The 10112-nt window shown below is 39.0% G+C and overlaps 1 protein-coding gene across 1 annotated transcript in view; it reads left to right on the top strand.

Annotated features, from left to right (window-relative positions):
• Window positions 1-934: 934 nt before the first annotated feature.
• Window positions 935-10112, top strand: part of LOC124371912 — a 46413-nt gene continuing 37235 nt past the window's right edge. Inside the window, exons 1-2 of the mRNA XM_046830281.1 lie at window positions 935-1052; window positions 2907-3065. The gene's annotated coding sequence lies outside the window, so the exon portion shown is untranslated. The remainder of the gene's footprint in view (window positions 1053-2906; window positions 3066-10112) is intronic.

Here is a 10112-nt window from a genome sequence, read left to right as displayed (position 1 = left end):
ATTATAATTTAAATTTAAATATTAAAGTTGAAAAATAAATGCTGTTGTAAGGTTAAGGTTTAAAATACAACTGTAACTAACTACAGGTTAAGAAATAAATATTTTGATTTGAGGTTTCAAAATAAATGTTGATTTGAAATGTAATGGTTTTATTTTATTAGCTTTATTCAACACATTCGTCATAAGACATGACGAAGACATGCTTAAAGACATGTTTTAAGAGATGATTTCTTAAAACATCTGTTCAGTGTAAATCAAACATTTAGCAAAAGGATTAAAAAATATATAAATGTTGTACTAACATGAACCAATTTATAATGATTTGATCCTGACATTTATCTTTACTTGTAAATAATTTATCAGTATTCTTTCTTTACTTTCAGGGGGTCAGAAAATCTGGACAGGAAAATACTTTAAACTGTTCTACAAGTGCTGAGGAAAATCTTGTGCCCTCTATTGAAAACATATCCCCAGCAAACGGTTTTCGACAAGCCTGCATGTGATAGCAATCAACCTGGAGTGATCAATCATTCTAGAAATACTGCTGGAGGGAAGGACAATCCGCCAAGTACAAGTCTGAACTCGAAGCTGTCCCCTATACAGAGGAGACCACACAACACACAGTCTAACACTTGCTACAAGTACAAGAGTCTGGCTGACATCAAGTCATCGGCCCTGTCTGGAGATTTAGAGCGTGTCAACTTATTTGCTGTTGTTCACCAAATACCTAAGGTATAGTAAGTTCGGCTCACGAGATCCTTGTTACTAACCACACAACACACAGTCTAACACTTGCTACAAGTACAAGAGTCTGGCTGACATCAAGTCATCGGCCCTGTCTGGAGATTTAGAGCGTGTCAACTTATTTGCTGTTGTTCACCAAATACCTAAGGTATAGTAAGTTCGGCTCACGAGATCCTTGTTACCAACCACACAACACACAGTCTAACACTTGCTACAAGTACAAGAGTCTGGCTGACATCAAGTCATCGGCCCTGTCTGGAGATTTAGAGCGTGTCAACTTATTTGCTGTTGTTCACCAAATACCTAAGGTATAGTAAGTTCGGCTCACGAGATCCTTGTTACTAACCACACCAAAATCATTGTTGTCAAACTGATACCAGCGAGGATTGTCTTCTGTTAGCACCTTACATATAAAAATATATTATTATCATTCGGCCCATGTTTTCCTTTAAGTAAACATTTTATGAACACTTCTAATATGTAAACATTATAATCAAAATATAATTTTAATTATTTGAAAGCAATGTCAGGTGGTTCAAATAACATATGATATGGTTGAATCGAAATAAATCTGCATCTTACAGGCTCATATAATTAGTCCTGTACTGTTAATAATTTAATTAACATTTTATTTTATCAATAATATCTTTAAATAATTTACATAAATATTGAATCTTTCCATAAGTACTGTTAGTCAGAGAAAATCCTCAGACAATTATTAGTTTTTCTAAATTATTATTATTACAACAAATGTAAAATACCGTAAATATTTAAAAAAATGTGTTTTGGTAATGAGGCTCCTTTTACTGATAAGGGTTGAGCACCAGAGGACATATTTGAAGCATGGGTGTCAACATAAATATATTCACCATATATAATGATTATAATTTTTAACTAAAAATAGGGTAAACTGTATCATTTATGTTGGTTTACAGTAACATTTAGTATTTTATAATCAAGAGCATGCATTTAGATAATTCAAATTTTAAATAAGTCATGGGTAAAAGTGAACTTCTCACTCTCATCCCTATTAAAATTATTGATTCAATATTATAAAATTCAATTTAAAAATAAAATCAAAATAAACCAGGAATCTTTTTTACTGTGGTTTAAAAACCTAATATTTGAAAATGCCTATTGTACTAAATTTTGAAATTACTTCTTTCAAACCAGTATATCACAAAAAAGTGTTACTACAAACTTGAAGAAAATCGTGCTTTTTAAATTTATGAGCAATATACATTGTTAAGGCAATCACTAAAGTTCCTCTATTCCCCTCATCCCTTCTGAGTCCTCATCGGTGCTCATACCAATGTTGAATTGCTTTCCAATGAGACATTGAAAGATTCCGAAACATCGCCAATCACTGCTTCCTTGCAAAAGTATTCGTCTTCAACTTTTTTTATGTGTTCATATTTCTTAGACCAATCTTCCAGATTTATAGTGGAAATCTTTTCTTCTTTTATGGTCTGTACTTCTGAAAAGTTTAAAGTAGTGTTTTTATTCCGTACATATCTTTTGATAGCCCATATTAGGGCAATGGGGTTTATATCGAGATGATAAGGTGGCAATCTAAGGATGCCGTGACCTTGTACCTGAACGTTTTCATCAAACAGTTAGCAGCAAAATTTTTATTTGTGCAATGTTATCAACTTATACAGCTCTGGCATGTACAAATGATCACTTAAGAAATGTTATGCTTAGAAAGCCAGTCTTTCACTTCTTAATTTTTACTTTTCTATGCCTTATCTACCTTGACGTTATGATATGGTGCGTTATCTATTACCACTGCACTCATAGGTTCCAAATTTGGCAATGATTTTTATTTTATATATTTAAAAAACATTTCTTGGTTAACGTTGTTGTGGTAATCACCTGTGTGTTTTATGCTTTCAGTGTTGTTAGAACATTTATAATGAAGCAAGAGCTTACAAACTTGGAATCGATCACACTGCTTAATATTGCTAAAATCTCTATTAATTGTTGTAATATGTGCAAATTGGATAATGTTGGTTATTTTAAAAATAAAAATGTCATTCACTATCACTTAACAGCAAATTTCAGTTGTGCATATTTAAAAACAAATCACAAATCATGTCTTCCAGTAATATAATTAAAAACAGAAAGTATATTGGTATTAAATAGTAATAAAATTGTTTCAGGAGCTAACTAAAACATCCTCTGGAAAGTTCACCAAAATATGTAAGATAATTGATGAGAGTCTGGGGAACAGGAACTTTAATCTCCATTTCTTTGTACCTGATGATGTACTTATCAAACAGATTGAGATAGGAGACATTTTAAGGCTTCACAGAGTCAAGGTAAACAAAATCTATTTACTCATAGCCATACCTACTGTATATTTGTAATTTTTAGTTAATACGATTCAACATGTCTACTTACAGGGCTGGTACAAGATAAAACTTAGACTGTATTTTGCTACCCCCCTCCCCCCAATAATTCATCTATCAACCCTCTATCCACTCCTTCTATTATTATGACTCCTCAATAATAATTCTGGATAAAGAAGTTTAGATATCCAAGTTTGAAAGTTAACCGTAAACTAACCAGTAGAGCTACAATAACTGGAATTACATTAAAATTTAGCTAGTTTATTTCTGATTTTAGGTATATAAAGTAAATAATTTACAAACAGTTAAAGTTTCTAACCTTCCTATCAACCATTAGTACATTGATTTAGTAAAAATATTGATTATCAGTGTAAAGTGAAGAGGGAGTTGATAGCGTATGCAGATACATCGACTTGTATTTTGTGAGGAGTAAGTAGATTGCTGACTTAAGAAATTGAATTTATATGTTACGTATTAAAAATATAGAATGTTCGGAAAATATGGATCACAACTTCTATGAATAGTTCAATGGATTTTATCACCCATACACTGTAAAGAAATGAAACAGCTTCTTCCCGTCCTGGGTATGACGTTAAACTGCCTCTTCCCACCTAACCATTTCCTAATTCCTACCAAATCCCCCTCCAGGGTCTTTTAAGTACCCGTCCTCTGACCGTTCCAGTGCATGGCTCGCTGGGAGTGCTTTAGCCGGCACTAGATGCCCTATCTGGTGTCGGTGAGAGCTGATGTGAGCTTGTCTCTGCCGAGGCGTAAGTCATGTACTGGTTCAGAAGCCAGCCACTTCGGTCCTTGGTCAGGAAGTGTTCAGTAGGCAGGGGTGTCGGAGCCCCTGTTGCCACGTGCGAGTCCAAGTTGTGCGCGTATTCCCGACTTGGTAATCGATGGAAACCGGGCCTCGGGGAACTGAGGTAGGGTTGTCCCCCAAGCTACGGTCTGTGGGACACCCGAGGGCATGCCCGCTCCCGGTGAATCGGCCCGCACTACTAAACACGATGCGCTGGTGACCTTATCTATGGATATTACAACCACACCACCCTTAGGGCAAGAATTTGGAGAAAGAGATCCTAATGATCCAGAGAAAAAGCGACAGTTGTCAGATTCTGAAAATGAATCATATATAAAACAAAGGAAAGTGGAAGAAAAAGTAAGAGCTGAAAATATGAACGTTCCAACTCCACTATATCTAATCGTTAGTCACAAGGATGAGGGCAAAACTCTAACGAAGGTTAGTCCTTTCCTTATTAACAAAGCTTTTGTTTCCTCAGGCGGTCAACCTAAAGCTGTGAGCAAATTAAGGAATGGAACTATCTTGGTGGAGGCTGCGAACCACATCCAAGCCAAAAAATTCCTTCAGATGACGAGTTTTTTCGATCAGGTGGAAGTCGTCGTTCAACCGCACTCCTCACTGAACACCTCCAAGGGGATCGTCTTCTGCCGTGACCTGATGGAGTGTAGTGAGGAAGAAATCAAGGACGAGCTACAATGCGAAATGGTAACCGATGTGGTCAGGATGCTTCGGACGGAGAATGGGAGAAAGGTCCCTACTCCTGGTCTAATCCTGACCTTTGCATTTCCCCAACCGCCAAAAACTATTAAGGCTGGATATTTATCCCTGACTGTACGGCCTTACTTCAAAAATCCGCAACGGTGTTTCCATTGCCAGAGATTCGGGCATTCTACTAAGACGTGCTCGGGCCCTGAGACATGTTCCCGTTGCGGTGATGAAGGCCACCAAGAAGACGGATGCAAGAACGACGTCAGATGCGTGAACTGCAAGGGTAAACACGCGGCGACCTCTAAGGAATGCAGAGTTTACTTAGAGGAAAAGGAAGTTTTGAAGATTGTTACTCTAGACAAACTTTCCTTCAATGAAGCCCGCAAAGAGTATAGGAGAAGAATCGCTCCAACCCCTAAAAAGGGAGTCTCGTACTCCGAAGCTGCTTCAGCCCCAGTCCAATCCACACAGTGCCCGTCATGTACCGCCTTGGAGGTTATGGTACTCAACTTAACAGAGCAGGTTGCTGCTTTGGTTAAGCAGCTTGCAGCCCGGTACCGGACAACATCCGTTGGCATCCAGTAATCCTTCCCAAGCAGTCCACACGCCCCATATTAAGTCCAACACACAAACTCAAGCTCGCCCAACAGCTACTTCTACTTTCAGAGACAAGGTTCAACAAAATAAGAAACCCGCCTTGTCTTTGGAAGAGAGGAAAAAACTCGCCGACAAATTAAAAAATAACATACAAACAAAATCAGAAACTAGATCTAAATTCCTAGTAAAAAAGACTAATCCATCCTCGTCCAGATCCTCACAATTATCGCTTGATGATAATATGGTTGAGGACCCTTTGGAGATGCAGACGGAGTTCCAAACTGTTCATGGTAACTTCCGTCCTGTGTCTAAGCAAAGAAAAAAAATTACGATGAATTAGCACAAAATAAAATATATAATATTAATATATGCTGTTACAATGGAATATTAATGGTTTGAGAAGCCACTTTGAAGACTTAAAATTACTTATAAATACAAGAAAACCTAAATTTATTTGCCTACAAGAGACAAAATTGTCTCCTCATACTCGATTCAAACAAAATGGTTATGACATCTTTCGCTTAGATCATCACCAACAAATTGCCTGTGGAGGTGTGGCTATTCTAGCAGATTCTTCTGTTAATGCTAGAGCCTTGAACATCGTCACAAACCTCCAGGCAGTAACAGTTTCAATCGACGTTCCTTTTAAATTAACCATCTGCTCCATATATATTCCACCTTCCCCTTTTGATTTATCTCTTGATGATCTACGTGACCTGTACAGCCAACTCCCTTCTCCTTTCTTGATGGTTGGTGATTTCGATGCACACCATCGCTCTTGGGGTTCCAGCCATTCTGATCGGAGGGGTAACATGGTTGCGGGATTGTGGGATGAAGTGACAGCGGTCGTTCTCAATGACGAGTTGGCCACTTACATGTGCCCTAGGACTGGCATATGGTCGGCAATCGACCTGTCAATCTGCAGTCCGGTCGTGGCAACTCGAGTGCATTGGTCCGTACTTCCCGACCTGTCAGGGAGTGACCATGCGCCCATTGCCGTGGCTTTTCAATCCTTTCCGTCTTCGACAGGCAGGTGTCCCAGGTGGAAAATTAAGAGGGCTGACTGGAACGAGTACAAAAAGAACATGGTTTCTCAAACTAGTAATATCGAACTAAACGACATAAATACTGCCACTGAATTATTTACATGTAATATTATAACATCCGCAGAGCGGAGCATTCCAAAATCCTCAGGTTCACCAAACAAACGCCAGGTTTCTTGGTGGTCTGAAGAATGTTCGGTGGCTCTAAAGGAACGTCGAAAATGTTTAAGACAGTTCAACAGATCACCGAATGAAGAAAATTTAAGTAGGTACAGAAGAGCACGGGCAAAAGCAAGACAGGTTTTTAGACAGAGACGGCGGCAGTCCTGGTTGGACTACACAGATCTAATAAAACGAACAACTCCTGCATCTGATGTTTGGAGGAAGCTTCGATCTGTTTGCTGCAAGACCCCCCCACCTTCTCTTATTGCTCTGAAAAATGGTACCGATGTGGTAACTGATCCCTTGACAGTTTCCAATTTACTCGGCTCACATTTTGCGGAAATTTCAAAAACGTCATCTTACAATAGGGAGTTTCAAAATTTCAAAACAAATACAGAAAGACATCCTCTAAATTTAAATATCAATAACAACTCTCCTTTAAACCTTCCCTTTACCATTGATGAACTTGATTCATCACTAAAGGCGACATCAAATTCTGCTCCAGGTCCCGATAACATACATTATGCTATGTTGCGGAACCTGACGGAGGATGGAAAACAAGATCTTCTGAAATTATATAATAGAATATATTTAGAAAACACATTCCCTAATTCTTGGCGTCGCTCACACATTATCGCTCTCCAAAAACCCGGCCAAGATAGAACTTCTCCAGGAGCCTATAGACCAATTTCGCTTACTAGCAGTCTCTGCAAAGTATTCGAAAGGATGGTCAACAGACGTCTTGTTTGGTTTCTGGAGAAAAATAATCTTCTTTCACCCTCCCAGTGCGGATTCCGACAAGGCCGGTCTACTAGTGACCATCTACTTGCCTTGGAATCGGCAATCCTGAATTCCTTTATTGAAAGAAAACAGTTGATCGCGGTATTCTTCGACATTTCCAAGGCTTATGACAAAGCTTGGAGAAGGGGGATATTAAATGCTTTAATATCTTGGGGTGTAGGGGGCCACATGGTTTCTTTCATACAGGGCTTCTTGTCGGAAAGAACCATACAGGTCAAACTTGGGAACACCATTTCCGATTCCTTCACGTTGGAAAATGGTATTCCACAAGGTAGCGTTCTAAGTTGTACTCTGTTTGCCATTGCAATCAATAACATATCGTCCTGCGTTACCCCTCCTGTGCGCTGTTCTTTGTTTGTAGATGATTTCTCTATTTACATCTCTACAAAGAAGCTAGCGGTGGGGGAGAGAGCTTTACAGCTTACCATCAACAGGCTTGAGCAGTGGTGCGGAGTTACAGGTTTTTCTTTTTCGCCACCTAAAACAAAAGCCATCGTTTTCTCCAGAATGCGTACCGTTGAGCAGCCAACGCTCTCTTTGCTGGGTCAGAGAATTACTACTTGTGACAATATCAAATTCCTGGGTCTCACATTTGATACCCGGCTAACTTGGGTGCCTCACCTGAAAGACCTAAAAGATCGATGCGTGAAGCGCTTGAACATACTGAGAGCTTTAAGCGGAACAAAATGGGGGGCTGACAGGACATGCATGCTCAGGTTCTACAAAGCCACCATCCGTTCCTGTATAGATTATGGATGTCAAGCATATGGGTCCGCAAGACCCAGTGCTCTCAAAATGCTTGACCCAGTCCATAATTCTGCTTTAAGACTGGCCACTGGAGCTTTTCGATCTTCTCCTATTAATAGTCTTCTCGCAGAAACGGGAGAACCCCCTCTTTCGCATAGACGACAACAACTGTCCCTAAACTATGTTCACGCTCTTTCAGGGAAGCCAGAAAACCCTGCGTTTGAACCGGTCCTGCGAAATCCACTCTATAATTCTTTCCTAGCGAGACCAAATCTTCCTTCACCCTTAGGCGTTAGGGCCAAATCCTACGCTTATGAAATAGGCCTAAATGATTACCAGTTTAAATTCGTTCATCAATGTGATATCCCACCCTGGAGCGTCTCAATGCCAAAAATTATTTTAAATCTCTCTAAGTTTAAAAAAGTTTCCACTCCAGAAACAGTCTACCAACAAGAATTCCGTCAAATACTAGGCAGCCTCGCACCTTGCGATGTTGTCTATACTGACGGGTCAAAGGAACGTTGTAGAACTGGATGTGCTTTCGTCACTGGGGTTAGACGATACGGGTTTCGTCTCCCCAACGACTCTTCCATTTTCACGGCCGAATTAACAGCCATCCAAAAGGCCCTAAATATAACGTTTCCTATGACTAAAAAATTGGTTATCTGCAGCGACTCCCTTAGTGGTATACAAGCCATCAGCGACATGTTTTCAAAACACATCATCATCCGCGAAATATGGCACTCTTTGTCGTCCCTTCAGTCCAAAGGTGTTGCTGTCTTTCTTGTCTGGGTACCTGGCCACATTGGAATATCCGGAAACGAGCTGGCAGATAGAGGAGCCAAAGAAGCATTGGAACTCCAGCCTTACACCGCACGGATAATTTCCTCCGACATTATTCCGGTAGTGAAGGGCAAACTGAAAGCCAAATGGAATACCGAGTGGCAGGCAGTCGTTAACAACAAGTTACGTCGTATTAAAGACTGCGTTGGACTCTGGGAGACAGCGAACCGCCCGAGTCGTCGTGAGGAGGTTGTGTTGTGTCGCCTGCGGCTAGGCCATACGCTTCTCACACATGGCTTCCTCATGAGTAGAGATGATCCTCCGGTCTGCGACACATGTGACACTGTTATTACAGTTGAACATATGCTTGTTGACTGCCCTCGCTACTCGGTACATAGGCGCAACTCGAATCTGCCAGCTTCGTTGAACGATATTCTCTGCGACGACGAGACGGCAACTCAAACACTTTTATGTTTTCTGAAAGCAACGTCGCTGATGAACAAAATATAGTATTGTGTTAAGTTTATCTATTCCGATTATCGGTTGTTGTTAATATTTATTAATTTATTATTTAATTTTTATTTATTATTATTATGACAGCTGCCAAATTAGCCCCTTTACAGCTACCTTGGTGGCAGTAAAATTTGTTAAGTTTTTACAGTTTATTTAATTAATGTTATGTACCTTGTACTTATTTTGTTCTATTTATATTTTTAGCCCCTATATGGGTTAAGACCTCTTTACAGTCTTTCCCTTGTTACATGTATTGTTATCTAGTTCTAAGGTTATTTTAAATTATTTACTCAACTACTTGCTTTCATTCCTATTTATATTTTTTCTTATAGAATGTAATCTATGTTTGCCTAATTGACACCACCAAATACGAGTAGGTGCCAATTTTCTCTTGAGGGCGATGATAACCGCTGCGTTTTTCGCCCCTTATATAAAAAAAAAAAAAAAAAAAAAAAAAAAAAAAAAAAAAAAAAAAAACAGCTTCTTCAACCGTTGTATGTACTTATTACAACTTAAAGTGGATGAATCTGTCTCTAGTAGCTGTAAATCACGGTTTCACACACAATTTTCAAACTTAGTAAAAGAACTTATGATGTAATAAGATACCCCCTATGAAATATTTCAAACGTAAGTGGGCATTTATCAGGTTATTTGTGTTGATGGTCAGTCATTGTTCTACCATCTGAGCTATTTGGCTATGTAATAACTGTCAGATAAGCTGCTCTCAGTCCACTGATTAAGAAAATGAAAAGTTTGTTATCACTTGAAAAACTCACTTAGTTTTTATCTTCAAATGGAAAATGTCAAACTCAGCTGCTTATATTTTTGTTTACAAACAATATTATTTTGAATTGT

Source organism: Homalodisca vitripennis, unplaced genomic scaffold (genome assembly GCF_021130785.1).
Source record: "Homalodisca vitripennis isolate AUS2020 unplaced genomic scaffold, UT_GWSS_2.1 ScUCBcl_2255;HRSCAF=6819, whole genome shotgun sequence".
In the NCBI taxonomy this organism is placed as follows: domain Eukaryota; kingdom Metazoa; phylum Arthropoda; class Insecta; order Hemiptera; family Cicadellidae; genus Homalodisca; species Homalodisca vitripennis.
The sequence above is the reverse complement of the archived record's forward strand: the minus strand, read 5'-3'. Positions and strand labels throughout refer to the sequence as shown.